Below are 26,569 nucleotides of genomic sequence, written 5' to 3'. Positions count from 1 at the left end.
ATGGGATTAGGATTAAAACATGACTTTTCTAGGGTTACATACATCATTTCAAACCAACACTCCATAGTTTGCCAAACCCCAGCCAAAACCATTCCTGCCGACCCTAAAGGACACCTAGGACTCTGAGATTCTACAAAGATTCCTTGTAGTATGAGTACTTTCCAGAAACCTATGACTCCAGGTGAGTTCCTAGGCCAGATAAATCCTAAAACCGAGAGGGGCCAGCCTCTCCAGAACATCAACTAGCTCTATTTCCCTATCCCATATTATCGACAGCCCTTTCCAACATGAGAAAGTTAGAATGGGAACAGCCCAAAAACTCCTAAAGATTGGGAGAAAGATCAAAGTAGAAGGTTATAACAGAGAAATAGTAGTTATGACAGAGAAGATAAGATTTGACAAATGAGTATGACTGCCAAATCATTATATTGATATTTCTTTTAGTCTCCAGCATCTTGGATCAGGTAGAAGGAAAAATCTAAAATTGTTAAACTGTGACCCATACTAAACTCTGAAATCTGTTCTATAATTTTTGTGGTGTGCTTTGAAATTTATTGCTTTTTTGTATATATGTTATTTTTCACAATAAAAAAAATGATTATCAGAGTTACAGTGAAAGGGTCTGACTGAACCATTTTCCCACTTTCTGCCACAACATCAATAAAGAGAAGAATTGACAACAGTACACCAGCAACTAATACCATGGTCAATTTATTATCAACATTTGGTGAAAAATTCCACTAAATACACCATCTATGGCTATCGATTTAGGATTCTAATTCGTAATTGACACTGTGCCATATAAAACCTGGCAAACCTACTATTCTGAAAGAAAGAATTTACTTTCTTCCTTCCTTCCAGACTCAAAGACTCAGGCTTGTAACAACTGGAAAATTGGACAGCTACCCATCTATCTGCTGTGGGGATACTGATTTTCTGTTTCAGCCAGAATATTGTCCCCATAGTACCTATCTTCAGTGATTTGAGTGCTTTTGCTGGGATTTAAATGCAGTGAAATCTAATTCTTTTAGGAACAGAATATTAGTTCTGGGAATGTTATTAGTTGGAATTTCTGGTCCATACTCTAGTGCCCTTTCTTCAAAAGGGGATTTTTTTTTTTTTTGTACTTTCTTTCCCTTCTTTTCTTCTATAAGCTCCCTCAATCACTTGTGTCCTCATTCTGAAATTCTGAGAGTGAGAACTCAGTTTGGGCCAGGTCTCTATCTCTGTTTCACTATGCTTGATCATGGGAAAAGAGGTCATATGGTACAAATATAGCAGAAGGGATTGAGGGTAAGAGAGCAATTACAAACAAATGGCATGGATTCGGCAGATCCTCCAAAAATGTGTGTACATTGGTATTAAGGTTTTTAAGTAGGAAAGCTAAACACTCATTGAAGTTAGAGGCAGAGCATTGGGATTTTTAAAAGGGTATTTAAATTTAGAAACTTCACAGTAGTTGAGTGCCTAAGAGAATTTCAATTTGGGCTAGGGGTAGCTGTGTGAATTGTCTGCATTTTAGAGTACAAAGGAATGTAACCGTGTTCAAGTAAAGAAAGAATGGTGGAGGTTCCACTTCTGGAAGTAAGGCTGTGAATTTTCCATACATGATGAAAGCCACCAATCCTCAGAGTCAGGAAATACAATTGATCCCATGCTAGAAAACAACTAGAAAAAATTATTGTGAGACTGCAGAACACAAAAGATAAAAAGATTTAAAAAGCAACTAGAGAGAAATAAAATAAAAAATAAAAATCTAAATCAAAAGATAACTTTAAAAAGTTGTATGCACTTGGAAATTTACAAAGTCAATTTCTTTAAAAGACATAGGGGTAATTTAGGTTAATTCTTCTTGGGTGAGCAAGATCCTTTCCTAGAAGGAAGCAGTCCTTCGGGTTTATATGGGTTCTCTCAGTCAAGGAGTTATGTTCCTCTGAGGAACAAGATCGAGACTCAAACATTGCAGGGACTCAGATAGAAGTTATTTTATTTATGGAACTTTTACTTTTAAATTGAGTTATACACGCACATAGCTTAAAGGTCAAAATAGTTCTATAATTCATTAATCAGCAAACAGCACCTCCACATCCTTCATCCTGTGTCCTCTTCCCATAGGAAACCATCTTCATAACCTTTTGTTTCTCTTTTCTGGGTGCAGCCACCTCCATGTCATCCCTGTCGGTTGCCTTGTTCTCTCCTGCCAGAGCCCTGGGATCTTTACATTTGTCTGCTCTTTATAGAAGTGATGACTTTATTAATTTTATTGATTTGGGGCCAAATTTTAATCATAGATTTCATTGTTTTCTCCACAGTATTCTTTAACAAACATTTGGGATTATTTCCCTTTTCCTTTCCTTCTTTTTCTCCTAGTTTCTTTGTATAGCTCCTGTGCTATTTCATTTTAATAAACCTTCTTATTTCTTTCAAGGAATTTTCTTATTTCATCTACATTGTCAAATTTATTGAGAATATTAGGAATATCAAGTTATTCTTAATTTCCTTTTACTGATTATAGGATCTGTATTCCCTCCTGCATTCCTGATATTGGTGGTGCATGTGTTTTGTCTTTGTTACCTGATTAGTCTGGCTAAGGTTGATCAATTTTATCGATGTTTTCAAAGAGGTGGTGTGTTTTGTTCACTGATTTTCTCTATTGGTTTTCTGAGTCCTATTTCATTTATTTCTATTCTTACCTATTTTAAGCCCTTTTTAAACACTTATTTTGGGTTATTTTTGCTTTTCTTTTTTTAGTTTCTTAAGGTAGAACTTGAGATAATTCATTCTGAAACCGGCTACTTTTGTAGCTCCAGCTACATGAGTAATAAATTTAGAAGTGCATTATTTGTTTTCCAAATATTGGGAGATTGTCTGAACATATTTCAGTTACTCATTTTTAATTTAATTCCATTGTAGTCTGAGAACATACCTTTTCTTCTTTCAACCCTTTTAAATTTAATAAGACTTTTTTTTATGGCTCAGAATATGGTATATCCTGGTAAACATTCCATGTACCTTTGCAAAGAATGTGTTCAGCTATTGTTGAATTAAGTGTTAATTAGGTCAAGTAGGCTATTATTTTCTTTATACTTAATTATTTTCTGTCTATTTCTCCTGTCAATTATTAAGAGAGGGGTGTTGAAATCTCCAGCTGCCATGATGGTTTTGTCTGTTTCTTTTTTTCAGTTTTATCAGTTTTTGCTTTATGTATTTTAAAGCTCTGTTAATGGCTGCAAAAACATTTAGGATAGCTATGTCCTCTTGATGAATTGCCTCCTTTAGCACTATAAAATGACCCTCTTTATCCTGCTAATATTCGTTCCTTTGAAATCTAATTTATCTTATATTAATTTAGCCATTCCATAGTCTTTTAATCAGCATTGGCATGGTATCTCTTTTTTCATCCTTTCACTTTTAATCTATCTACATTTTTGTATTTAAAGTGGGTTTCTTATAGATAGCACATCGTTCTTTTTTGATAGCTTATCTAATCTGACAATCTAAGTCAGATTTTTTAAGGTTTTTACTCAATGTGTTTAGACTAATTGCGTTTCACATAATTAGTGATATTTTTTAGCCTAAACCTATAATTTTTCTATTTGTTTTTATTCAAAATCACAATTAATTGCCAATTTAGGAAGCTAAGTACCATAAACATCAAGAAAATCAGAAAAATGATGTTTTTATTAAATAACTTCCTAACTTAACCTCTGTATTATTTAAAAATATGTATTTCTGAATGCATATCCTTTAACCCTTTGATAAATTTTTCATAAGATAATGACCATTAAAATATTTTCTGTAGAAATAAGAGAAAATTCTGTCTGTCTTCTAGGGTGGTTATTAAAAATTTGTTTTTATTATTGATAATGTTTAGAACTATTTCGGTTTCCCAACTGTATTACTTAGGGTTCTCTAGAGAAACAGAATCAACAGGGAACACTCGCAAATATAAAATTTATAAAAATGTCTCACATGACCGTGGGAATACAGAGTCTGAAATCCTCAGGATGGGCTGTGAAACTGACGATTCCGATGGAGGGTCTGGACGAACTCCACAGGAGAGTTTCACCAGCTGAAGGAGGAAAAAGCCTGTCTCTTCTGAATCCTCCTTAAAAGGCTTCCAGTGATTGGATTAAGCATTACTCATTGCAGAAGACTCTCCCCTTGGCTGATTACAAATGGAATCAGCTGTGGATGCAGCTGATGTGATCATGATTTAATTCTATGAAATGTCCTCATTGCAACAGACAGGCCAGCACTTGCCCAACCAGACAAACGGGTACCACCAACTGGCCAAGTTGACACATGAACCTAACCATGACACCAACTTGTTATGATTATGGTCACATACATTTTTAGGGTTGTTATTAAGTTTGGGAAAACTTTAATCAAGTTTCTTTCATATATACTTTGTAAGATTTGGAAGAAATTTCTATAGATTTGGAGAAATTTCCAGTTCAAAACATTTCATAGTTTGTTTCTCTGCTACCTGTGTATTTCCAGGGCCAAGCGCAATGTTATGGTCACTGTATGTGATGACAGGCTATGCACTGTCATCACAATTTTGAATAAATTGGCATGATGAGTGAAGGAACATTCAGGAAGGCATTTCTACATACAGGACAGCTAGCAATAATTTAAGTAAACTCAGAAATGACTTTGAACTACATAAATTAGCTCCACTAAACTCAAACTAAATGAATCCCCTTACTAGATCTAAAAAATCCTCATATTACATCAAACATTACCAGGGAAGTGGTGGGGAGAATAAGAAGGAAAAATAGACAGCTGTGTTAATGGTTGCAGTTAAAATATTTTACTTTTGCAAACTTTATAAAAACATATGACTTATGTGCATTCATTATTAACCCATTCCCAGGGCTTTTGAAGAGGTCTGTTCAAACGAGAGACCCTAAGGGTTAAGCTTATCAGCTTTATGGTAAATCCACTTCATGGATGACTGTTGTAGGAACAAGTCTGAAATTCTTACTAAGCCCCTAGAGGAAATGTTTGGCATAAATCATTGGCATTTATCTTTAGAACATTGGGAACTTAGCATCAGCAGTTTTCAGTTATGGGCTTTAGTGTCAAATCTGGGTTAACGGGGAAGGTTCTCCACAGCTTCTTGGGTCACTGACATCCTTTCCTCTGTTCCTCTGTTCTTTAGTGTGTTGCTCTAGACCTGGGCCCCTTCTCACCCTACGCATTCTACCTGGCATGTCATCCACTCCTGTCCACTCAGTTGCCACCTGTATGCTAATGGCTTTCAAATCTAAACCTCTAGCCCAGTCTGAAGCTCTATTCTACGTAAGGTGTTATGTCATCAACAAAGCAACAACTAAATCCTGTTGCACTCTGTATGCACTATTGCAAATCCACCACTCTCCAATGCTACTTCCCTGGGCAAGGCTACGTGATTTCTTATGTGGTTGATTGTACTAGTCTTTAACTTCTCTCTCTACATCCCCTCTCATCATTTCTCCACACTGCAGCCTGAATGGGCTTTGTGAAAATGCAATGCTGAGCTGGGATACTCCTCTGCTGACCACTCTTTCACACCTATGTATTGTCTTGAGGAAAAAAATTCAAGTTCCTTTACCCCTCTTTCAAGGACTTATAACCAGGTCCAGTCCTACCTCCGGTTTTATTTCTTGCCACTTCCCTGAAAGGAACTCTATTCTGGACAAACTGAATATCTTGCAGTTCCTCAAGTTGTCGTGCATTCGACTCCCAGCCCCTTTCCTTTTTTGTACCCCTAACTTTCTTCCTTCCTACAGCCACTGTTACTGCTGCCACTCTTTTCTCTCTATAGTAGTTTCCTAACTGGACTCTTCTTGATCTTAGTTTGCTCCTTTCAATTCAACCCTTACCCTGATAGCACAGTGACCTTTCTAATGTGAAAACTTCATCTTATTGTTCCCTTTCTAAAAAGCATTAATGGTGTATCCCCATATCTTTAAGGATGAATTAAAATTGCTTTGCTTAGCATGTAAGATCCTTCATAATCTGGTTTCCGGGCCCTTTCCTAGTGTCCTCTTTTATCATATCCTCATACAAGCCACTGGCCAAATTGGACTCCTGAAGTTTTTAAAATATGTTATGTACATTCCTACCTTTTGGCTATGGCAGAAGCTCTGCTCTCTGCCTGGAACATCTCCAACTCTGCTTCTTATCTTTCTACTCATCCTTCATCAGTTGGCTCAGCATCATTGCCACCCACAGCATCCATATCTCACGCTTTTCTCTACAATAAGCTTCTTTATGCATATATGTATTTTCTACAATGGTCATTTATTATTTTTTCCATTCTGACAAAATAAAAGGACTGCAAAGGGATACCTGTTGAGGGAATCAGTGGTGTTTAGCTGCTGAAGAGAGCTGTAGAGAGTAAAATGGGCAACGAGATGAGTGGTGGGCCAAATACCTGTCACCAGCCATCTGAAGCCTGCATGGTCTAGATACCATCTGGTGGAGAATGCAGGGAAGCAGATTTTATCTTAATGTAAGAACAATGAACAGAGTTATCTGAAGAAGGAAATGCATTCATTACTTCTTGATCTAAGTCTCCCTGATAGAGGAGAATTTCTGTTGAAGGAGGACATTCAGCTTCTGCAGAGGATTTTCAGCCTATTCCAGAGAATTAGATCCAATGGCCTCTAAGGTCTCTTCCATTCTTTGGATTCCATGATTATTTTCTAAAATAAAATAAGCTCTCCACATTTATGCCCAGAAAGCAGACTGACTAACGTAGCACTCTTCAGAGGGATCTAAGTAGCCATTTTAAGTATAAGCCTCTCTCTGAATTCCGATTTGGACTTATTTTAAGAAGTGTTTGAGAATACCCTTTTCTCTACAGGATTCCATTCCTCTTGGCAACAAATAACAATACAGAAAAGATGAATGATTTTTCTGTGTGTGACCCAAGTAAAAAAATTCTTATTCTTCCTTGTATTACATTCCTTTTTGTGCTTGAATTATCTCCCCAATGAGATTGTGAACTATGCCTTAACTTTTTACAGAAACTCCGCAGCTTTTTTATACTTATTCTTAGCAAGGATTCAATAAATGACTGCTAAACTGAATTGAATTTAGGTGTCAGTGTTATAGGCAGAGCAAAGGAGACCTGGCTGACCCGCTCAGAAACTTTGCAGAAATCAGAGGAATCTAAATAGAAAAACCCATGAACACCGAACATCATATACTCTGATATACACAACAGCTGTTCCCAAAATGTGGCCAATGACAGTCCTGCCAAGTTGGAAAGACAGGGAGGCCAATGACGGGGGAGACAGTGAATTGTACCTCTGGGAATTAGGAGCAGATACATAGGCTCATCTCCTCTGACCATGTTAGCCTCAAGCGGTTCTCAGTAAAGAGTGATGGGCAGAACCCCTGGGCCCCCAAGGAGTATGGCACACTTGGAGAATTCAGTCCATTGCTAATGTTGGCCCGGAATCACAGCACAAGTTAGGAAATACCAGAATTACAAAGCCAGGATATTTCTGTTCCTTTTGTAGGCACCTAAAAAGGGAATTGTCTGCTTATGGGAAAGAAGCAGCAACTAGGATCTTCATGAGGAGGGAGAGAAGCTTTGACTCCTTTTTATTTATAGTTGTTTTTTTTTCTATGGCTAATAAAACTGTGCTCACCAGTCCCTGGGTCTCGACAAGGAAGTGTCCCATAGTATCTGTTCATCTGTAAATCCTGCAGCTTTTCCCAGACGTATTGGATTGGAGATCCCCTAAGGGGCAGCATCCTGTTTGAAACTGAAAATAATTGCTTATCTTTATGAAGACAGAGAGAAGCATGGGGGAGGGAATAATGGAAATAGAGACTAGTGGAAGAGGAGAAAGGCTGAGGGGGGAGGGGAGGCTTGTAGCTCAGGGATAAAAATAACCACTTCTCAAAGTAACCTTTTCCTCAAAAACCCTCTTGAAAGCATTCACAAGTCTGCACATCCTGCCCTACTGGCTGGTCTTCTGCAGCAGCAGAGATTGGGGATGATGACAAGGCCGTGTCCTTGGATGGAAGAAAGACATTCTCGTGGGATATCCCACTGTACTTTCTGTTTTCCAGCTGACAGCATCATCTGTGTTTCAAAAAACTCCTGCTTCCAATCAAGACTCCCGCTAGAAATTTTTCTGACAGGAGTGGAAGTCAGAGCACACACAGGCTATTGAATTTGCTTTCTTTGTTCGGTGAGAGATAACTCACTACTCCACCAACAAATTGGCTTACCTAGGCTATTCTCCTTTTCTGTCTCTCATACACAATATACCCTTTATTACCTGAGTATCAGATCTTATCTTTTAAAATAGTTGTAAGAATAATCTCTTTCTCTCTCTCTCTCTCTAATATTTCCCTGACAAATGGCCAACTTTCCCCCAGATTTGGCTGTTTTAAAGTCAGGGCTATCCTAAAAAGATAAAGCCTTTTCTCGTCATTAAGGATGTTTTGGGGAAAAACATGCCGCCAGTCCTAAAGGAAATGCCAAAAGCCCGTTCCAAACAATGTGTTGAGTGCGGATTTATTGTCGGGTTCAATGAAATAAGTGATGATTTCCCACAATGGTTAACTTGAAAGGGACAAGAGGCACCTGGATGACAGAGTTTGGTGTGTTTCATAAGAAACAAAACTGCCTTCCTCTTTTATAATTACAGCTTGTGTTATAGGTTTCTTCCTAATGTGGAGACGTTGCCAAGGCAATCATTTGGCAATCTTCTACATGGCTGCTTTTCACATTAATTCGCACAGGCTTCATGGACGTTAATCTTTATAACATACCGCTGCAGCCCAGAAGGGCGGAATATATGTATTTTTAATTCTGTTTTTCGTGGTAGGAGAAGAACATTTGGAGACATGCTTTCCTGGTCTGCTTTTGCCTTTCCAGGGCCTGCTATCAGGCCCTCGGCCCAGGACTGTGGGGAGAAGTGAACAGGAGGCCTCTGGGGTCTAACTGGAATGCACCCAAGAAACCAGCTCCAGACATACTGATGAAATTGGAGGTTCTGCTCCTGAGACATGGTGGAAGCCAGGAAGCAAATCCCCAAAGCAATTAGAGCCAGAATTCAGTTAAAGCTCAGGCCAAAGCACAGGACAGGAACCAAAGAAGCAATCAGCACTGAGCAGGAATGTCCAGGGTCAGCATTCAGAAACTGCCCTCAAGCCTGCTCTTCATGCATCAGCATTTCCTTACCCCCAATTTTGGGGAAGTCTCTTTGGAAAGCAGGCACTGTGGCTGAGCTTTTGTGAGTGATAAATATGGGAACTAGGATGAGCTGTTTAAATTTTCACCATCCCACCCCAATAAAAGACAGAATGAGGATGTGTATTCAGATTCCAGAGGTCTCTGGCATCATATGACTCACCAGAGTGGTGACATCGAGGCAGGGTAAGAACTAGGGTAGGCAAATGAAGCATCTGGGGTGCAAAATTTAAGGAGGCATTCGCTCTTGGGGCCGTAGGAGCGCAGGGTCACTGAGGCTAAGGGAAAGGGCCCTTCCACAGAAGACCTCAGTATTGGATCTGACACCTGGTGGTCTCTGTGTCTCTATGGCGTTAGGTCATGGATCTATTCTGAGCAAAAGAATTGGGAGTATTTCATAGAGCTCTTGAAATGAAATACAATATTTAGCCACTCCCTGGCATTTATTAATATAGGCTGGAAAAAGAAACTGCTAAATTGACTAAACAGATAATTTTAGTTAACACCATAGTAAATACATTTTTTTTTTCCTCATCCTTCCCTATGGCAAATTTTTCAATGCCTTCCCACAGAGTGTTGGCCTCAGAAAGAGCAAAGAGGAAGTTACAGTGGGACCCCAGCTAAGGCTGGCTAAGTGAATAGAAAATAAATTATAACTGCAGAAAAGATAAATGAGGCACACATGGACTCCATGAAAATATTCAGTATCCTTCATTTTAGTTTCATCTAGTGAGCTCATTTCGTATGCTATTTTTACTGATATAGTTATCTACATTGAGTGCCCACAGCCTTTTCCTCTGAAACCTATTATTAAAATGATTCTTATTGACTCTAATCCCAATCAGGTAGGATATTAAGAAAAGAGCAACAACAAGAAATAGTATAAAACTTTAACCAACCATTGAAAAGAATACTTATTGATTAGCTTTGATTTTTGACTATTGTGAAGTTCTCCCTGAAATCCATATTCTAAATTTAAATGGGAATTTAGATTTAGTAGGGATTTGGGGAGAAAGCAGAGACTTTTTTTCTTTCTCTTTTTTCCATGAACCTCTACAGATTGGGCTGTGTTCTATGTCTGAAGCTGTCTTCAGTTATCATAGGATTTATAGCTGCTGACAACTTGCTTTAATATTTCACAAGGAATAGGATCCATTTTTGTTCTTCCTTTTAGTTGGTTCAGTGACACAGACAGATTGCAAACCTGATTTTTGTCAGTGAAATAGAGAGGACTCAGAGGCACCCTAGCAAGAGCTGCACTGAAGGAGTTACCCCTGTTCAAGGTTTCCCCACCCATACAGAACTAGAGAAAACCAGAGACAGACCAGGATCTGTTGTGCACACTTGAATTCAGCATCCCTGTTGGCTGTACTGAGGTTAAATCTGTTCTCTTGCCTGTCCTTAAAATGATGAATTCATTAATCTTGGCAGCTGAATGTTCTGGGCTCTCAAATATTAAGGAAGGGAAATTTAAGAACAAAATGAGATTCTAAAGTCGTGCACTCACAATTTGAAACCTGTGGCTTTTGTTTGCTAATGACATTAGTAAAATATTATGCACTGTTTAGGTAACTCTCTTCAGAAGAAGATCCCCTTTTGTTCCCCAAGTAGCCTCAGACAACAGGGGAGCAAAGAGCAGGCTCTGCAGCTCTGACTTCCGCTCCTTGCTATCACGGAGGAAGAGCCCCTTGGGGGCCTTCTCTTGCTTCATGCTTCTTTAATATTAAATGGAACGAGTTCTGTGTCTGGCTCAAATCCCCAGGCTGGCTGCAGCCCAGAAGAGGCCCAGATCCTGTCAGGACTTACCGGGTCCTGACTTTGTTGATTGATTCTGCTCATTGAAATCCAGCAGTGAAGGAAGAAAGTACCCCTTCCTGAAGCCGGCTCCCCTCCCTGAGCAAACAAGACTTGTCTCTCAGGCAGTGTGAGCCAGGATCCCCACTGCCAACTTCAATATTCTGTTCTTCCCGGAAGCCGATGGCCAGCCCCACACCCAAAGATGGACACACACCTCCAGAAAGAGAATGTGCTTATTTAGGTTCTTGCAGAAGCCAAGGAAGAAAGAAAGGGTTGATGAGAAAATTCTATAGAGGACCTTGTAACTGAACTGAGAGTGGTTTTGTGGCATCTGGCTGATCATCACTTTAGCTTAATTTTTTTTTTTACATTTATTTATTAATTAAAAAAATCAAGAAACAAAATAAAACAACATATATATGTATAATCTTTTTTTTCTTTCCTGTGTTCGTTTTATTTCTTTTTCTATTGTCTTTTTATTTCTTTTTCTGAATTAATGCAAATGTTCTAAGAAATGATGAATATGCAACTAAGTGATGATACCGTGAATTACTGATTACGTAGCTTAATATTTTTATTAAGAGTCTATCGTAGTCATTTTTTAAGACCTTGGCATTCCTTGATTTTTCAGTTCAGTTTTGATATTAGCTGCTTTCATCGATTTTTCTTCCTTATATTTTCCACATATTTCTTGCTATTGTTAAAAGTGAGTGGGTTTTGGATAGGCTGGTCCTAACAATTAAGTAAAAATTATTGTGCTTTTGGCAAGCATTATTTTCAATAGGATGTTACAAACACCACTCTCTGGAAATCAGCTGGCATCTGTTTTATCCTTGTATATCTATATGCAAATGTACATAGATATATAGAGATAGTTAGAGATAACCATTGATTATATTTATATGTGATTTTCTTTAGGTAACTATAGATGAAAGTTAACCTGAGTTCCACTGCAGAACTTATTGGTAATAAGTTGGCTTCTGGTTTGTTATTTAACTGGTAAATGTACATAACTAATAAATGAGCTTAAAGTATATAATGTTTTTCTATTTCTTTCTTTAAAAGGTAATTTGAACTTCAAGTAAAAAAGAATAAATGTCAACCGAGGACCAGAATCTTCCATAAATTTTAAAATGTTGAGCTCTTGCTGCTTAGAACCACAGCCCTTGGTGTCTGCACCACTCTAAAAATTTCAGTCACCAAAATCTGACTTTTCTTCAATCATCCATCAGAGTCTAAAGCTAGAGGTGTCCCTAAGAGGGTTGCTAATGTGTACTGGCAATATTGTCTCAGGCTGAAGAAAGAACTTATCCCGAATGGGCTCTGACAACACAGTGTCAGTTTCCACCTCACAAAGGTGGGAGCTCTTGGGGATGCAGAGCTCAGGATGCAGGGGATACAGCCCAGTGCCCACTGCAAGGCTGCTGGAACCAGCTAGCTCCCCCAGGTTTATGCCCTATAGACAAGTCCCAAGTACTTCAAGTCAACTTATTTTTTCTTATTTTTCCTCTTCTTACGTATACTCCTCTTCATACCACTATTCCTACATATTGATTCCTCCAATATTCTTAGTCTCAAGATTTTTTTCTTTTTATTTTCAAATATCTGCTGTTCTCCAGATGGCATCCCCAAAATGAATGACATTGAAATGCCTGGTGGTGACTCCACTAGACCTTTATGTCCTGGTTTTGAATTACAAAAGGAGGGAGAAAGAAGGGAGAGGAGGAAGAGGGGGAGAAGGAGGAAGAAGAGGAGTAGGTAGATGTAAAGGGGGAGGAGGAAGAAAAGAAGGAAAGAAAAGAAAAAGAAGTAAGCAAAAAGCAAACAAACAAAAAAACAATCTAACAGTAAAATTGCTCCCATAAATAACATTCTATAGATTACCTTTGGTTATTTTAATAGAGATTATAATCAGTTTTAAACATTCATTTGTTCATTCAAAAATTCAGTAGGAATTTGTTGAGAACCAGGTGGATGACGTATCTGTCTTCACCATGATTAGTTTTAGCTAGGGGAGGTATTCGATAAATGAGAGAAATTTTCTTAAAATAAAATTATTTCAAATAATAACATACTTGCAATGAACTCTACAACAACTTTCCTAGATATCCCTTCAAGTGTGACATTCTTATTTTCCCTCCCTCCCAGGATTGTCACATCAGACAGCTCTCAACTCTCAGTTTGCTTTGGGAACTGCCTTAGCTGAAGAGAGTCACCTTGCCCAATTCCCATTTGGGGTGGCCCATACCCCAAAACTTGTCAAATAGAGGCATAAAGGATGGATGGGCCTAGCCCAACTCAGGGCCAAGCTGACAGTCCATTCCAGCTATTTTAGTTTGCTAGCTACCTGAATGCAACACACCAGAGATGGATTGGCTCTTAATAAAAGGGGATCTATTTAGTTAAAAATGTATAGTTCTTCAGAGGAAAGGCAGCTAACTTTCAACTGAAGTTCTTTTCTTACATGGGAAGGCACAGGACAATCTCGCTGGCCTTCTCTCCAGGCCTCTGGGTTCCAACAACTTTCCCCAGGGTAATTCCTTTCTGCATCTCCAAAGGCCTGGGCTCAGCTGCGAGTGCTGAGATGAGATATGCTGAGCTGCTTGGGCTGTGCTACATTGAGCTCTCTCATTTAAGCATACAGCCAATTAAATCAAACATCATTCATTGCAGCAGGCATGCCTCCTAACTGCCTGCAGATGTAATCAGCAACAGATCAGGTTCACATGCCATTGACTCATGTCCACAGCAATAGAACTAGGCACCTTCACCTAGCCAAGTTGACACCTGAATCTAACTACCACATGTCCACCCCTTGTCAACTTGGCAACTATACACATCACCTTAAATGATATTAAAGTGGAAAAAATTCTCTTCTGGTTGTGGACTTGTGAATCTCAAAACAAGTTATCTGGTGCCAATAAACAAAGGAGGGACAGTCACAGGACACATGTTTTAATTTTCATAGGGAGAAATTGGAAGGAACACATGTCACAGACCCAAATAGTTCTGAAAAACTGCAGGGCAAATACCATTGGATTTCAAAGTCTGAAAGTCATTTATCCTTTGGCTTTAGAAACTGGCAGTCCCACACTTTCCAAGGGTCTATGCAGTGGCCTGCCTCTTTCCGAAGCAACCTTGGATGACATTTAGGAGACCACCTTTTTCTCAGCTCTACCCTCTCCAAGCACCACACCTGGGCTCTCTGCCATTTCTGGGGCACATGCTCAACCCCTTCATGTGGTGGCAGCCAGGCTCTCCTAAGTCCCCAAGGAGCATGCTATACCTTCTCCAAGACCTGAGGCAGCACAACTCTTCCACTACAATGAGGTGGAAGGCCCATAATCTGCCCTCGGGGCAAACTCACCCACTCTATGTATATGGGTGGGTCCACTCTCCCCACTAAGGTTTCTTGGCTTCAGACCCAAGCTTCCATGGTTCTCACTCTGCAAACTCCAATTTGTCCCTTTTTTGTCCCCCTTTGTCCAAATTGGCAGTGATTCCGTTGACACCAACAGTCTCTTCAAGCACTCCAGGACTTCTTCATCATTCTCTTCTCAGTTCCTCCAAAATCTTCCCCTTATCCATCCAAAAAACCATTCCAACATATCTGGTATTTGCAGACTACAGCACCCTACTTCTCCAGTACCAAATCTGTTCTAGTTCACTAGCTGCCAGAATGCAACACACCAGAGATGGATTGGTGTTGCAGATGTAATCAGCAACCCATGAAGTTCACATGCTTTTGGCTCATGTCCACAGCAATAGAACTAGGAACCTTCACCTGGCCAAGTTGACACCTGAATCTAACTACCACACGAGCTTTCTGTGGAGTTAACTGAAGCCCTCATGGAGACTGCATCACAGCCCCCACAGCCCAACATCTCCCTGTGCCCAATCCTTTCCTTCCACAGGTAATGGTTTAAGAATACTCCTGAATAAACTTCCTGTTTATTCTGGGAGTGATGGTTTCAGATTCCTCTTGGGAGCCCTAACCTACAGCAATTAGTACCAGCAGGGACCAAGAAATCAGACACTGATTTAGGTTTTGGGATCTGGATTACTTGCTACTTAGTTAAGGATAAAGACAGTATCACTGATGGCAGAAATGGAGGCTATGCATGGACCCAACAGAAGTGGATACTGCTGCTGAATCCCCAATATAGCCCTAACCCTCAAAGACATTAACTGGTTACTTGTTGGCAAGTTGAGCACATTAAACCTAGAAGGGATAGTGATTCATTTCGATAGGAACAGAACTATATTCTGGGTTTGAGTTTGTCTTTTCTTCCCACGGGGCTTCAGTTCGCACCATTATTTGGTCCATGGGCATGAGATCCTTCATGCGCTGCATCAGAGTTACGGACCCACTTTAAAGCTAAGGGGGAGCAGGGTGGACACATGACCTTGAGATCCACTAGCTAGATCACATACTGCACCACCATCGGCTACTGGACTGAGAGTGAAGGGATGGAATGGTCAAGGCACAGCTTTGAGATTATCCCTTACAAGGATGGGGAACCGTGATCCATGGTGCAGAGCGTACTTTAAGTCAACAAATTTTATGTGGTGCTGTGTCTCTTCTAGGTAGACTATATGGGTCCAGGAATATTTTGGATTAAGGTACTGCTGGTGAAGATGTGATTGACTTCTGGTATTTATTTTGGAAGTGAAGTCAAAGGAAGCTGTGATGGATTGCATGTGGGACAAGGGAAGAGAATAATGAATGACTCCCCAGGTTTGGCCTGAGCATTTGTGTGTTGCTGCTGATTGGGATAGGAAGGCATGGGAAAGGAGTATGTTTGGAGGTGCAGAATCTAAAGTCATCAAGAATGGATATAAGTTCTCAGAAAAAAAGGAACAGATTTAAAGCCTTGATTACTTTTATAATCAAAACAGTGAATCCAACTTTATCAAACTTTTAGTTCTTCTGTGCCTTGGGTTCTCTGTTATTCCTACTTTTCTAGAGTAGTTCTAAGATTTGACAGACCTTGATCTGTACAAATCTATAAACTAGTTTAAATTTCTCAGAAAATCTGCATTTCTAGTCCCCTCCTAGCTGATACTAGTGTTGTGGTCAGAGGACATTTTGAATAGCAAAGTTCTGGTGAAAATAACATGCTGGCTTTGCATTATTTCCCAGCCAATTATTAGTTGTGCAGTATTGGGAAAGTTTAAATCTTCTCCAAGGTCTAGTTTCTTGTAAAAATAGGAATAATAGGGGGCGGGCCGCGGTGGCTCAGCGGGCAAGAGTGCTTGCCTGCCATGCCGGAGGACCCCGGTTCGATTCCCGGCCCCAGCCCATGTAAAAAACAAACAAACAAACAAAATATAATAAAAATAAAGATGTTTCCCTTTCTTCCTCCCTTCCTTCCTTCCATCCTTCCTTCCTTCTCTGTCTTTCTTTCCTTCCTTTCCTCCCTCTCTCTAAAAAAAAAAAAAAAAAATAGGAATAATATATCTACCTCATAAAGTTGTGGGGAGAATTAAATGATGTCATGTCTCTATAGCATAAAGCATGTAGCCTAATTTCTAACTCTCAATAAGGCTCACTGATGTGGTCCTCCTTACTTACCTCCTCTCTCTCTCTCTCTTACTCTCTCAGAAAGACTGTATAGTAACACATTATATTATAATTTAAGAATATTGTAATAAGACCTTCAGCACCCAGAGAATTAGCATTTGCAATTTTGAGTATTGCAAAGTAACTCCAATGACCCATATACTGTAAAAATGTGAATTTTGCCAAGGTACACATTTGAATTCTACCTGCCGTTAGGAGACCAGTTTGCAGGAATGAGTCATTTATCTGCAGAGGAGCCTCTCCGATGCCAAATATCCTAGTTCTGCCTGGTTTTGTATTCTTAGCTTACTTTTTCATCCCTGTACCTTTTGGAAAACAATAAAGGCTCTGTACATTATGGGAAATGTCCCCACTACACAAAGAAATCAATATCAAAAATGAAAAACTATAACCAACCAGTGAGAAGCATTGGTGTGAAAGTGAAGAAAAAGTTAAAATCCTAAGAAATAGGTGATACTTAGAAAAATAGGAGTTTGGGATAAACCAGGGAGTGGGAATGCCACTTTGGCAGTGACTCCAATCCATGCTGTGAATGCTTTTACCGTGTGTTCTATTTCTATAAGGAAATAAAAAAGGGCAATTCACAAACTGTTCCAGTAAATTTTCTAGACAGAATTTATATTAGTGGCTTTATAAATGACTCTAGCCATCTATTTATAGAATTACTAAGGTCTTAAGGGGTCAGTTAAAATTTTAATGCTACTTGACTGCATTTTATAGGAGAAATTCTATGCTATAATGGAATCTATGATTTGGGTAATTTGTAAATGTCTCAAGTCATGTTTCTTAAGAATTTTGAGGGTCTGTTGTCATTCTTTTTGTTACTATCACGTAGTTCTAGTTGTATAGCAAGTTGTAAAATGAAAATTATCAAACTATTGGGTCAGTAATCATATTGTAAAGAGAGACTTTGCATCTTTTTTTTGTAATTTTTAAATTTTTTTTAAATAAAAAAAAACACCAAAAAATGCAAACATTTGTAATTTTTGATCATTTCATTCTACATATATAATCAGTAATTGACAATATCATCACACAGTTGCATATTCATCATCATGATCATTTCTCAGAACATTTGCATCTATTCAGAAAAAAGAAATAAAAAGAAAACGGAAAAAATTCATACATACCATACCTCCCACCCCTTCCCCTCACCGATGACCAGCATTTCACTCTAAATTTATTTTAACATTTGTTCCCCCTATTATTCATCTTTATTCCATATGTTTTACTCATCTGTTGATAAGGTAGATAAAAGGAGTATCAGACACAAGTTTCTCACAATCACACAGTCATATTGTGAAAGCTATATCATTATACAATCATCTTCAAGAAACATGGCTACTGGAACACAGCTCCACATTTTCAGGCAGTTCCCTCCAGCCTCTTCACTACATCTCGACTAACAAGGTGATACCTATTTAATGTGTAAGAACAACCTCCAAGATAACCCCTTGACTCTGTTTGGACTCTTTCAGCCATTGAGATTTATTTTGTCTCACTTCACTCTTCCCCCTTTTGGTCGAGAAGGCTTTCTCAATCCCCTGATGTTGAGTCTAAGCTCATTCTAGGGTTTTTCTCAATCCCTTGATGCTGAGTCCCAGCTTATTCCAGGATTTCTGTCTCATGTTGCCAGGAAGGTCCACACCCCTAGGAGTCATGTCCCACATAGACAGGGGAGGGTGGTGAGTTTGCTTGTTGTATTGGCTGGAGAGAGAGGCCACATCTAACCAACAAAAGAGGTTCTCTTGGGGGTGACTCTTAGGCCTAATTTTAAGTAGGCTTGACCTATCCTGTGTGGGGTTAAGTTTCATATGAACAAACCCCAAGATTGGGGGCTCAGCCTATAGCTTTGATTGTCCACACTGCTTGTGAGAATATCAAGAATTCAACTTGGGGAAGCTGAATTTTCCCCCTTTCTCACCATTCCCCAAAGGGGACTTTGCAAATGCTTTTTTATACACTGTTCAAATCACTCTGGGATTTATCGGGGCATCACTCTGGACAAACCAACAAAATCTCATGCCTACTCAAGGTTCTATCTACTTATGGTGTTCAATTAAGCTGTCTACATAAGTTATATTAGGAAATGCACTAGTCAAAATATAAATTTTGTACCAAATAAACATTTTTGCTTTAGTCTCACACATAAGATAAAATTCAAAATTACGAATTACCATCTATTTTCAGCACTCTGCAGTAATGATATTCCTTTGTTCTTTCTCATGCAAAAACATTTTTAAAATTTGTACATTTAGAGACTTTACATCTTTAATTTGCTGCTTTATTGTAAGGTTATGGTGTTTATGTTAACAGATATTCAATGCCACTCTACACAAGGTTTGCATGAAACAACATACATCAATGACTAAGAAATAGTCTTGCTTTCTTATGAGGAAGAGAAAATCCTGGCTCCATAGTGCAAATATAACTCTGAGGATTGGGAGGTTAAACTATCTTGGGGATAGAATATTAGTATCCATGATTGGCAGAAGGTTATAATATTGGTTCACTTAAACAGCTGTTAACCCTCCAGTGGTCAGCAAGGGAAACCGAAGGGAGATATCATTTGCTAAGATATAAAAGCATAAGGCCAGCACTTAAAAATCTGACATATCCTAGATGTGATCAGCAAATCTCTACACTTTCACTCATTGGGAAGTCACTTAACTCTGACCAGATACTCCCTGTGATAGGTAGGGCTAATGCACTTAAAGGTAAATGCATTTTCATGGAAAATGATTTTTATGTTCTCATTCATAAAAAAATAAAAAAAAAACTGAAGTCTCATTTTCACAAGGCTCCAAGTAGTCACAATACTGTGCTCCTTTCATTTAATCTTTGTAGTCCTTGTAAGAGCAACGATGCCATATTCTATCCTTGTTTGAAGGAGTAGATTCAAAATTCGGAAGCTAGAGAACTTGACTTCTGTGGATCATCCCCAGCAGAGTATGTTGCATGAAGGCACGTGTTTCCTGGGGCAGGTTAGGGAAGAGAATCACATGATTGATTAAAATTCAGTTGCACACTAATCCCTTTGTATTATCTTCTGGAATCTTCATTTAAAATGCAAATACCCAAGGGAGGATAATACATTAAAGAACATTAAGGGTCAAGCCATCAAGAGAAATGTCAGGGTCTATTTCCATCTTACTCCTAATGAGTCCACAGAGTGTTACTAATTCCTGGAAGTCTTTTTGTCCCCTCAACTCCTCACCATGGGGTGGTCTCTTATCAGAGGAAATCTCCTTGTCCCTGGAGAGGTAGGCTATCCAGTGAAGTGGGAAGGAAAAATATAGAGTGTAGTATTCAAGTAGTCTTAATCAAAGGAGAGAAATAAACTTTTGTTGAGTCTTTCCCATGTGCGAGGCTCTGTCCTACTTGCTTTGTTTATGTTATGTATTCAATCCCCCTACCCTGCCATTCTGCAGTTCTTATTACTATTTTACAGATGGGAAACTGAGGCTGTGGGAGCTTAACTAATGGCTAGTAAGATGAGCTAGTAATACAGACCTTGGACTCAAGCTGGGACTATCCCATTTCAAAGCTCATGAACAGGAAAAAGATAAAAGGTCTTTCTTTGGAAATTGGTCCAAAGCATTTCGGTTTCTCTTCTCCACCACTGAGGTTTACTCGATTAAGACACATCATATGAAGTTCAGAGGCTCCTTAAAGAGAAGAAATGTAGATGCATTGTTAAAATGTCTACTATTATGAGAGAGACAATTGAGCTGGACTAGAGAGGCAGTGGAAGAAAGGCTATTTCAATGTCCTATTCTGAAGAAGTTTCTCATTTCCTTATTTTAAGGGTGCTTTAAAAGATTATTCTGGAGCTACCTGGATCTTCCTATGTCTATTATTTTGGCCTTATCAAAGCTGATTTGGTCTAGGTATTACACTTTAGTCCTCCATAATGTGACCTGAGAGATAAAAAGAAATTCTCAACACACACCTTTGGGTAGCTGGTCACAGTTAATTAGATATTAACGAGAAATTTATTCCTTTGTGTCAAGACAGTTTTCCTGTTTAAAGTGCAAGCAACCCAGAAGGAACATATGAGCCTAACAGTAGTTATAGTTTTAGAAAAAGTTTGTTGAATTGATTGTTTATATTTGGTTATACAATTTAAACTTCCACTAGCAACATATGAGGGTGCCAGTTGTTCTGTACCTTCATCATTTGCTATTATCTGTCTTTTAAATATTAGCCATTCTGGTGGGGATGTAATGATATATCAATCCTGGTTTTAATTTGTATTTCCCTAATGACAAATGAAGTTAAGTAATTTTTTTCATATACTTAGTGGCCACATTTGGATATCCACTTTTGTGAAATTTCTATTCAAGTTTTTTTGCCCATTATTTAATTTTAGTTTTCTATCTTTTATTATTGATTTGTAGGAGTTATTAATATTTTCTAAATACAAGTCCTTTGTCAAATATATTACAAATATTTTCTCTTGTTCTGTGGCTTGCCTTTTCACTACCTTTTGCTGGTATTTTTTGATCAATAGAAGTTATTAATTTTCATGAAATTTACCAATCTTTTCTTTCATGATTAGTGCTTTTTTTGTATCTTGCTTGAGAAGTTCTTCTATCCTTAGTTCATATATTATTCTGTTTCCTTCTAGAAGATTTATTTTTTTCTTTAGTACTTTAAAAATCTAGGATCCATGTCTAGTTAACTTTGGTATATGGTATAAGGTAAGGGTCAAGTTTCATTTTTTCCCCAAGTGGATATCTAATTAGTTCAGTTATATTTATTGAAAATTCCAATCTTTTTCCTCTAAATCACCATAAGTTATAGTGGTCTCTTTGTGTAAATCAGAAAGCTGTGTTTGTATGGGTCTTTTCTTCATCCTATCTTGTTCCATTGACTTGTTTATATTTATGCTAGTACCACCCTGTCTTAATTACAAAGTTTCATAAAATTATGCACATTTATTTTGTCTTGGCTATACAGGATGCTTTTCATATTTCTATAAATTTTAGAGTCAGTGCTAATTAAACTATTCTTTCTTTACAGTTTTGCTGAGGTAAGGCCATTGGCATTCTGGGAACAACCACTGAGCTCACTTGAGCCTTGCAAATAAAGAGACAAACTCTTTATTACAGGTGATGCAAGAAACTATGTTAATCACTTTGAGAGCCAGTCCTCCTTTGCATGAGTCACAGTAATAATAACAATCATAAACCAGGGGGAAAATCAACCCAGGTGCATCAACCAGGTGGTATGGGAGAGGGGTATAGCAAGTGAACAGTTATAGTACTGCAGTAACATTCAGTAGATTAGCCTCCTAAACATCGATCAAAGCTGTAACTGTATAAAATGTAGGTATACAAATCTACATAACTACATTTTTTATCCAAGAACACTTGAAAATTTACATCTCCCCACCTTTATTCTGTTTGTATTTCACTTTATCATCTCTAGACATGGAAGAAAAATCATCCAACTAGCCGGAGCTCTCTCCCGAAGAGGAGCAGTCCACAAGGGGTGAGGGCAATTTGCTGGGCCTCTGGGGACACAGACCTGCCCTGGCCTGAGGCAGACTGTATTTGGTCAGGCTATCCTGGTGGCCACAGTTTAGGAGGACAAAGTGGCCCAGAATTCATCCTCCAGCAGCCCACTCAGCAAGTTCTCAGGCAACTGTGGGAGAATAAACTAGGATTTGTCATGGCTTCAGAAAGCAATTGAAAGGAAATAATGCTCTGACAGTTCTCCTATTGAGCTAGTCAGAGCTGCCTGCTGAGCTCCTCTGGGAGGTATAAGTGTTTTGGTCATTAGGTCTAAATTGAGCATCCTGGGAATAAGGGATCCCAGGAACCCTTCATGTCCTTCTTTGGGAAGAGAGGTGTGTGCATGCAGTCCCAACTTCTGGGTCAAAGTCCTCATTTTCAGTAACCTGCTTTCCCTCTGCTGCTAAAACTGCAATTGTGAGACTCAATTCTGAATTACTGAGCTATCGTAAGACATATTCATCTTACAGAGATCTACTGAGTGCTGATTGTGTTGGGTGCTGTACTAGACTAATGGGACACAGCAGGAAACAAGACAAGTAAGGTCCTTGCTCTAGTATTTATATTCCTGCCAAATTACAAGGCTGTAATTCAATAACTTAATACATTTATCAGGAGTTTATGTTGTGGCAGAAATCCCAGAAACTAGTAGTGTCCACAAGATATTAAAATTTCATCACCTGATTTAAAGCAGAACTACATTAATTAGGAAGTTATTGGATAGAAGTGTTTGATAATAGGGATTATGAATAGGCCAGAGCTTGGGTCCATATGTACCAATGAGTTGTAGCTAATATATTTTCAATTTCTTAAACTTAAGTTTAATTTTGCTGTTTAACATCAAAGTTATCCATGTGAATTGTTTAAATGGTCAAATAGTTCTATAAGGCTTTACATGAAAAGCACTGGTCTCTTACTCTATCCTGTCCTAGTTTGATAGCTGTGGGAATGCAATATACCAGAAATAGAATGGCTTTTATGAAGGGGAATTTATTAAGTTGCTAGTTTACAGTTTTAAGACCACAAAAAATGTCCAAATTAAAGCAAGGATATAGAAATGTCCAATCTAAGGCATTCAGGGAAAGATAGCTTGGTTCCAGAAGGCCGATGAAGTTCAGAGTTTCTCTCTCAACTGGAAAGGCACATGGCAAACAAGGCAACGTCTGCTAGCTTTTGCTCCAGGCTTCTTGTTTCATGAAGCTCCCCCAGGGACGTATTCCTTCTTCATCTCCAAAGGTCTCTAGTGGTGTGGGCTCTCTGTCTCTCTTCAGAATGCTTCCTTTTTAAAAGGATTCCAGGAAACTAATCAAGTCCCACCTGGGACAGGTGGAGTCATAACTCCGTAGAAGCCATCTAATCAAAAGTTAACACCCATAATGGGTGGGTCATATCTCCATGGGAACAATCAAAAAGCTCCCAGCCAACAATATTGAATGAGGATTAAAGGACATGGCTTTTCTTGGGTCTACCGCAGATTCGAACCGGCACAATCCCTTTCCAACTCTGAAATCCATTTCAAGAAGCAACCTATTTCAAGTCCTTTAGTCATTTCCTCTGGCATTTAGCTTCATATGTCTCAATAATACACTTGCAATGAAAAATTTTTTGTTAGAGTAGTTGTAGGTTACAGAAAAATCATGCAGAAAGTACAGCATTCCCATGTACCTCCTGTGTTTGAAACTGTTACGTACCCCAGAAAAGCCATGTTCTTCTAATCTATATTATGGGACCAGATCTATTATTGGTGGGATCTTTTGATTAGGTTGCTTCTATGGAGATGAGACCCACCCAGTTGTCGGTGGGACCTTTTAGGTTGTTCTCAAGGAGCTGTGACCCACCCATTCAAGGTGGGTCTTAATCCACTTACTGGAGTCCTTTAAGAGAGGAACATTTTGGAAAGGACACAGACATAAAGAAATGCAGAAGGAAACTGCCCCAGGAGGTGCCAGAAGCTGAGAGAACCATTTTGAAACCTACCCAGGAGAGACAGTCCAGCAGATGTCGCCATGTGCCTTCCCATGTGATAGAGAAATCCCAGATGCCATTGACTTTTCTTGAGTGAAGATATCCTCTTATTGGTGCTTTAATTTGGCATTCTTATGGCCTCGGAACTGTAAGTTTGTAACCTAATAAATCCCTTTTGTAAAATCAGATCCACTTCTGGTATATTGCATTCTGGCAGCACTAGCAAACTGAAACAACCCTGATTCACACGCAGTTTTCCCTATTGTTAGCATTTTGCATTAGTGTACCTTTGATACAATTAATGAAACAATATTATTATAATTATACTATTAATTATAGTTCATAGTTTACATTAGAATTCACTCTTTGTATTGTACATTCCTATGTTTTTTTAAGAAAATTTAATTTAGTAACATATATACACTTAAAATTTCACCTTTGAACCATATTCAAATATGTAATTCAATGCTATTAATTACATTCACAAAGTTGTGCTTCTGCCACCACCATCTATTACCAAAACATCACCCCCAACAGAAACTCTGCACAAAATAAGCATTAGCAATTCCTGATTCCTAATCCCCACCCTGGCCCCTGGTAATCTATATTCTACTTTCTAATCTGAGTGTTTGCCTATTCTAATTATTTCATATCAGTGAACTCATACAATATTTGTCATTTTGTGTCTGGCTTATTTCAATCAACATGATGTCTTCGAGGTTCATCCATATTGTCATATTTATAAGAACTTTATCCCTTTTATGACTGAACAATCTTCCATGTATGGGTGTACTACATTTTGTTAATCTATTCATCTGTTGATGGACACTTTGGTTGATTTCATCCTTTGGCAATTGTGAATAATGAACATCAGTGTCCAAATATCTGTTTGATTTCCTGCTTTCAATTCTTTTCAGTATAATGGTACTGCCAAGTCATATGGTAAGTCTATACTTAATTGAGGAACTGCCAAAGTGATTTCCCACAATGGCTATAGTATTTCACATTCTCATAATGAATAAGTGTCCTTATTTTCTCTGCATGCTGTCCATGCAGATTTGAAAGTATTATGTACCCCAGAAAAGCCATGTTTTAATTTTGATCCAATCTGTGGGAGCAGCCATTTCTTTTAATCCTGATGCAATTTTGTGGAGGCAGCCCTTCTAATCCTGATTCAATATTGCAGGGTGAATATTTTTGATTAGATTATCTCCACAGAGATATGACTCATCCAGTTGTGGGTGTGATCTTTAATTAGATGGAGATGTGACTCCATCCATTCTAGGTGGGTCTTGATTAGATGACGGGAGTCTTTAAAAGGGGAAATATTTTTGAGAAACGACAGAAGTCTTAGAAATGGCAGAAGCCTCAGAGCCAACAGAGAGAACACTTGCTTCAGAGAAGAGAGACACAGATGTTTGGAGATACTTGAAGCCCAGCAGACATCACCATGAGATATTTAGCAAGCCAGAACCTGGAGAGAGCCAAGAGAAGCCAAGGGATGAAAGCCAGCCCCAGAGAAGCAAAGTGAGGAACCCCCACAGGAACGGAGGCTGAAAGCAACGGAGAACAGGAGCAAGGGACCAGCAGGTGCCAGCCACAAGATTTCCCTCCTGACAGAGGTGTTCCTGACCCATTGACCTTTCTTGGGTGAAGGTAACCTCTTATTGGTGCCTTAATTTGGATACTTTTGCTTCCTTAGAACTATAAATTTGTAACTTATTAAATTCCCCTTTTGTAAAAGCCATTCCAGTCTGGTATATTGTATTCTGGCAGCTTGCAAACTAGCACACTCTCCAATGTTTAATGTTTTTTGTTTTTATTAATAGTAACCATTCTAGTGAATGTGAAATGGTATCTCATTGTAGCTTTGATTTGCATTTCCCTAACAGCTAATGATGTTGAGCATCTTTTCATGTGCTTATTAACCATTTATATATCTCCTGTAGAGAAATATCAATTAAGGTTATTTTTGCCCATTTCTTATCTGGATTCTTTGTCTTTTTGTTGTTGACTGGACATTAGGTCTTTCTCAGATATGTGGTTTCCACATATTCACCCAGTTACTATAACCCTTTATCTGTATTCTGGAGTTTTGAGAAAGATGGTTCTCCAGATTTTTGCTAATTGTTCAAAAATTTTGTGGGGGAATGGGACCCTGGCTAAAAGTCTACTGTTTCATTTTTGATTTTTGGCTTTATATATTATCTATGATCTTTCTAATATGGAAGGTAATGCAGCTCTCTTACATTTTCTCAACATAGAAATATGTTGAGAAAATATTTCTCCACAGCAACCATCAGGCCAGTGCTTGCTTAACCAAACAACTGGATGCCCAATAATCTACCCAAGTGATGAATGAATTTAACCTTTACAGGTTTCCTCTTCATTCTCTAGTTTCTAAAAGTTTCGAACTGCATGAACTGATGTGGCTCTTTGCTCATAGCTTTGCTTGGCATTTTATGGGTCCTTCATTTTGGAAGCTTATTTGTTTTATTT

At 38.6% G+C, this 26,569-nt stretch overlaps 1 protein-coding gene across 2 annotated transcripts in view; it reads left to right on the top strand.

Annotated features, from left to right (window-relative positions):
* LACC1 (laccase domain containing 1) overlaps nucleotides 1-12,604 on the top strand; it is a 70,160-nt gene extending 57,556 nt beyond the window's left edge. Inside the window, exon 10 of one of the 2 annotated variants that reach the window (XR_013174561.1) lies at nucleotides 12,068-12,604. The gene's annotated coding sequence lies outside the window, so the exon portion shown is untranslated. The remainder of the gene's footprint in view (nucleotides 1-12,067) is intronic. The other variant, XR_013174563.1, reaches the window with a different exon arrangement.
* The last annotated feature ends 13,965 nt before the right edge of the window (nucleotides 12,605-26,569 follow it).

The sequence above is a fragment of the Tamandua tetradactyla genome, chromosome 4 (genome assembly GCF_023851605.1).
Source record: "Tamandua tetradactyla isolate mTamTet1 chromosome 4, mTamTet1.pri, whole genome shotgun sequence".
NCBI lineage: Eukaryota > Metazoa > Chordata > Mammalia > Pilosa > Myrmecophagidae > Tamandua > Tamandua tetradactyla.
This window is presented reverse-complemented; position numbering and strand designations above follow the sequence as displayed.